The 5,666-nt window shown below is 40.9% G+C and overlaps 1 protein-coding gene across 3 annotated transcripts in view; it reads right to left on the bottom strand.

The window, feature by feature from the left end:
* Positions 1-2,102, bottom strand: part of LRRC8B (leucine rich repeat containing 8 family, member B) — a 75,409-nt gene extending 73,307 nt beyond the window's left edge. For all 3 annotated transcript variants that reach the window (XM_005863354.2, XM_014537344.1, XM_005863353.2), the window contains exon 1: positions 1,955-2,102. The gene's annotated coding sequence lies outside the window, so the exon portion shown is untranslated. The remainder of the gene's footprint in view (positions 1-1,954) is intronic.
* Positions 2,103-5,666: the final 3,564 nt, after the last annotated feature.

Raw genomic sequence — 5,666 nt, 5'->3', positions numbered from 1 at the left:
TTTTAGAGAGGAAGGGAGAGGGAGAGAGAGATAGAAACATCAATGATAAAAATAATTAATCAGCTGCCTCCTGCACCACCCCCCTTACCTCCCACCCCCACTAGGGATGAGCCGCAACTTGGGCATGTGCCCTTAGCGGGAATCTAACAGTGACTTCCTGGTTCATAGGTCAATGCTCAACCACTGAATCACGCCAGTCGGGACACAGTGGCATTTTTATTTATTTATTTGCTGACTCCTCCAGTAAACTGCAACTTTCATGATGGCAGGGAATACATTTGTGCTTGCCACTGTAGTCCCAGAACCTAGCATAGTGTCTGGCACACAGTAGACAGTTAATAAATAGCTGCTGAAAAGAATACTATGAAATATATACAATCATGGAAATGTTTCAGCTTCTGAGAGTGAAACAGCCCCAAATTATCAAATCAAGGCTGATAAAGCTTAAGGCTGAGCTATTCTGTTATTTATTTTAAAATATAGGAAAGATTTTCTGTTATTTGGGCTTAAACTGATTATGGAGACAATTCTCAAAACAGTTTGACTAATAATTTAATAACATTCATTTGGATATATATGGAAATGACCACTATTAATATATTTTTTTAATGGAATGAGTTCATTTTCAAAAAGCTTCACCCAGGTTAAGCCAAATTAAAAAAGAAAAGCTACTGCTTACTTTATCAGGTACAGTATTAAGCATTCTATTCACATGTTTTTCATTTAATTCTCATATCTGATTATTACTCCCAGTGCACACATGAGGAAATTGAGGGTGCGGAGAGGCTGAGGTTACACAGAGTGGCAAAGCCAGGATTCACATCTGGGTCTATTTGATTCCAAGAGCTATGTTTTTCATCTAAGCCATGTTTTAAGCTAAGAAATAAATGCTGACATTGAGTAATAATGTGTTGCCCTCTCCTATGAAAAGGTACAAGCATACAATCTGATACCACCAACTGGGCAAATGCCTAACTACTTAAAATAGGGTTTGGATGCCAATGATGTTGCAACAGGGAAACTAGGCAATTCCTGAAAGAGGAATAAGGAGGAATATGAACTAACATTGACTGAAAACTTGTGTTATGCCAGACACTGTATTAGATAGTTTCATGTATAATATTTCTTTTAATTGTTAAGAATCCTGTGTGATGGGTAATATTGGTCAAGAAAGAGTTGTAGAGGAACTATGGTGTTTGGCTACCCAGTGTTCATTCTCTCCTTTTTCCTAAGGAGGTGAACCTCCCACATTTTAGCTGGGCATAAGGCTATCTGAAATAAGGACAATATTATAACATCTCTACTCCAGCTAGGTGAGGCCACATCACTAAGTTCTGGCCAATGAGATGTAACAAGAAGTATATGACAGCCTCAGAAATGTTCCTTAAGAGACCTTCCTTAAAAAGGCTTTTGCCCTTCCTCTGTCTCCTTCCCTTCATTCTACTACAGGACTTGAACCTGGATGTGATGGCTGAAGCTCCACCGAGGACCATGAAGTTGAGGGCCTCGCCTGAGGTATGATAGATCTAAAAGGTGGAACTGGCCTAGGTCTCAGAAGACTGTAAAACCATCACGCCAGCCCTGGAGTGTTCCTCTGTAAACTTTTTTTTTCTTTTTTAGTGTGAAAGAGAAACAAACGTCACTTTGTTTAAGCCATTGTTCTCTGCGGTCTCTGTAATTGGCAGCTAATCTTAACTAACCCAGCAACTCATCCAAACCCAGACCTGCAAAATCCATGCTCTTAGGCAGAAAGCCTGAAGAACTCCTACTTAATATTTGCAATAGATTGGGGGTGGGGGTGGTATGAAAATGCTGCAGAGGAGTTTGACCGAGGAAGGGAGGTTTGAATATGCTCTCAAATTGGTACACTTGAGAAACGATCAGAAGGAATATGCTAGTTGACAGTGAGGAATTTAGCCTCCCTCAGAGACGGGCAGAGGATGATCTCAGGTACCTGCATGGAGCTGGAACCAGAAGGGAAATAGAAGCTGTGCAGCTGGTAGCTTCTGTGAAAGATGCTGCTGGCTGAGGAGCAGGCATTGTAGAATGGAGCTCTGGAAATGGCCACAGGATCAGAGAGGCAAGAAGAGTTACAAGAAACTCTGAAGTGAAGAAGTAGGAGATGAAGTTCAAAGATACAGTCTGGAAAAGCACAAGCAGATTGACCCATATCAACGACAGCATAAAGGTCAAAAGGCAAAAGGAAAGATCAAGGTTGAAACTCTGACAACTTATTCATTTCCTTTACACAATTCACAACACCACCGACGTGCATTTAAATTATGCTGGAGTGGAGTAGAATCCTAAGTGAAGGGCAGTTGTAGAACAGGGGTTTTATTATTACCCTTTGTTGAATTTCTAAATCAACAGCAGTGTTAAGATCTTTGAAGAGAGATTCAGTGACTGCAGTTAGGCCTATTTTTATTTAAGATCGTAATGACCCAGAGAAGAAAAAAAAAAAAAAAAGCTATGCCCGCAAAAGAGAGTATTTTAAATACTAGAAAAAACTGTCATAAAGGTATGTAGGAAATTTAGAAGCTACAGATAGAAAAAAGAGTGGAAATAGGCAATGGCAATGAAAGAAAAAGCAACAATATGAAAACAGACATGGCACAAATTAGAAGGCATTTTATAATTGGTTAAATAAATTGTGCTATAATTGGGCCTCTCAAATTCGTTCTGGTTGGTCACAGGTCTAAACTGCTGCAGGATCCTGTGCTCTGGAGGCAGGACAACAGGGAGAGACATGCTTCCTACATGGAAAGCAATGCAAATCATTCCACCAAGTCAGGAGTAACACGTCAGATTCAGCATACATTAGTTACTGAAATATCAGTGTAGGCTAGAAGGATGTTGAAAAGGAGAACAAAAATAAAATTCAGGCCCTCGCTGGGTTGGCTCAGTGGATAGAGCATCAGCCTGTGGACCGAAGGGTCCCAAGTTCGGTTTCGGTCAAGGGCACATGCCCGGGTTGTGGGCTGGATCCCCAGTAGGACGTGCAGGAGGCAGCAGCTTAATGATTCTCTCTTATCATTGATGTTTCTTTCTCTTTCTCATTCTCCCTTCCTCTCTAAAATCAATAAAAATATATTAAAGAAAAAAAAATAAAAGTCAGGCCCTGGATGGGTGGCTCAGTCGGTTGGAGCATCATCCCATAAACCAAAAGATTGCCAGTTCAATTTCTAGCCAGGAACATTCAGAGGTTGAGGGTTTGATCCTTGATCAGGGCACATTTGGGAGGCAGCTAATCCATGTTTCTCTCACATCGATGTTTCTCTCTCTCTCTCTCTCTCTCTCTCTCTCTCTCTCATTCCATCCCTCTCTCCCTCCCTCTCTCTCTAAGAAAAAAAAAATCAATAATGAACATATCGTCAGCTGAGGATTAAAAAAAATAAAGTCATGCAGGCAATGGTTAGGGATCCTCCCATCTTCTCTCAGAGGACTTTCAGAGGAAACTCACTTTTAAATGGCATAATAATAAATAAAATTCAGAAATTCAATCTTGAGAGACAGTAAATGGAAATCAGGGATTAGATTAAATAGACTATTTTTATATGGGCAGCAAAATCAAAAAGAAACATAAAAATACTCATATGCCATCAAAAAGGATTTGAAAATAAAAAAATTAAAACTTGTTTACAAATAAAAACTTTGGTTAAAGCAAGAGTCTTCTAAATATAATATTTGCCCCTCTCAATCTCAGAAAACAAAACCAAAAAATTACAAATTTCAGACCACTGCAGGAAAATACCCACACAGTCTAAACAAAATCTTGGAGGGATAATGGAATATTATTCAGTACTCAAAAGAAATAAGTTATCAAGCCACGAAAAGGCATGGAGGAAACTTAAATGCATATTACTAAGTACAAGAAGGCAACAGACTCTAATGATTTCAGCTTATATGACATTCTGGAAAAGGCAAAACTATGGCTATGGTAAAAATATCAGTGGTTGCTAGGGGTTGGGGAGAGGAAGGGATGAAGAGTGGAAAACAGGATTTTTTTTTTTAGGGAAGTGATACTATAGTATCATACTCTGATGATACTACAATGATGGATACACGTTATTACACATTTATTCAAACTCATAGAATGTACAACACCAAAAGTGAACTCAAATGTGTAGTATGGATCCGGGTAATGATACTGTTGTCAATATAGGTTCATCCACTGTAACAAATGGACCACTCCGGTGGGCCCTGCTGATATAGGGGGAGGTTATAAATGAGTAGGGGGAGGGCGTATATGTGAAATCTCTGCACTCTACTCTCAATTTTGCTGTGAATCTAAAACTACCCTAAAGAATAAAGTCTATTAAATAAAAAACTTGGACGACCTGGTACCTTCTCATCAACATAATGAATGTTGCTTTCATTATGAGGATTCTGAATATTACTGTCAACAATAAAATTAAATTTAATTTAAAAAATAAAGAAGAAAACAGCAATGGGGATGGTCTTCAAAAAGCAGATTTTAACTCGTCAAATGAAATCACTCCAGATGTGAAAACATTCATGTTGGGCTGGACACATCAGAATACCTTTCCAATCGAAGAAACACAGTAAGTTTCAAAGAACAGTAAATTTAATTCTAACACTTTTTTTTTCTGTAAAAAAAAACATTTTGTGGGGATAGTAGGTATAAGAAAAGTGCCACGATTCAACTGTGGACTCAGTGACAACTCTGACCACTTCACTACCTGAACTAAGAGAAGAGCAGACTGTTAGGGCTTATAATCTTCAATCACACTGGCCCAATTACATCAGAGATTAGCTGTCATTTGCCTTCAAGAGTGAAGCTGCGGATTAGGAACGCCAGGGGCCAAAGAAAGTCACCGTGGCACCCTCGACTCAGGGAGCATTGGGGGTTCGCAGGGAGATGTAACCTGAACACATGCAGGGTACAGGAACTGTTAAATAACGATACTGCCGTTTGGATTCTTCTGTGCGCTTCAACCCTACACTTGTGTTTACGACACAGGACAGTCTGATAACGACACATGCCATTTAACTTCTTCTTAGAAAGAGGTGAACACATTTCCCATTTTAAGTTGGCTGCATGTTTGCACACTGAGAAGTTTCATAGCGATATCTTTTTACAAAGTTTTTTTTTAAGTCTTTAGGCAAGGCAATTATATTGAAGGAAGTTCACGTGCAAGTTGCTTTTAAATTTAGTTTTGCTCTTGTCTTGGGGGGAGGTGGGAGGGGCGCTAACACGGTGTCTTTCTGACCACAAAGGAAGGTCTTCCACAGAAGTCATCTAAAGGCAACCTATGGACTTTGGGCAGTCGGTTGAGGACACAGAGTAATGAAGAAACAATGCCTCCTCCCTTCTGACCTCTCAGCACCTGCCCCTCTGCCCCCCGCGAAGAGGAAACTCTTAGCTTCTCTCTTAGGTTGCCCCCTTCTCCAGCTAACAAACGGATGCCAACACCACCATCACACTGTAGGGGAACAATGAGTGTCCAATGAGCACAAAATGTTTGTCAACAGCGCCAGGGCAGGGGGCACAGGAGAGCGACCCCACGCGTACTCCCCTGGGAGAGGGCTCATCACCCCGGGGCGAGACCCCAGCCTGCACAACCAGAACCGCGCCCCCACACCGCCCCAGGACCCACATTCAGGTGCAGCGCCCGGAACGCCGGGGCAGAGCGCGACCGCCTCGC

The sequence above is a fragment of the Myotis brandtii genome, unplaced genomic scaffold (assembly GCF_000412655.1).
Source record: "Myotis brandtii unplaced genomic scaffold, ASM41265v1 scaffold177, whole genome shotgun sequence".
In the NCBI taxonomy this organism is placed as follows: domain Eukaryota; kingdom Metazoa; phylum Chordata; class Mammalia; order Chiroptera; family Vespertilionidae; genus Myotis; species Myotis brandtii.
Note: the sequence above shows the minus strand (reverse complement) of the source record. Positions and strands in the feature narration are given on the sequence as shown.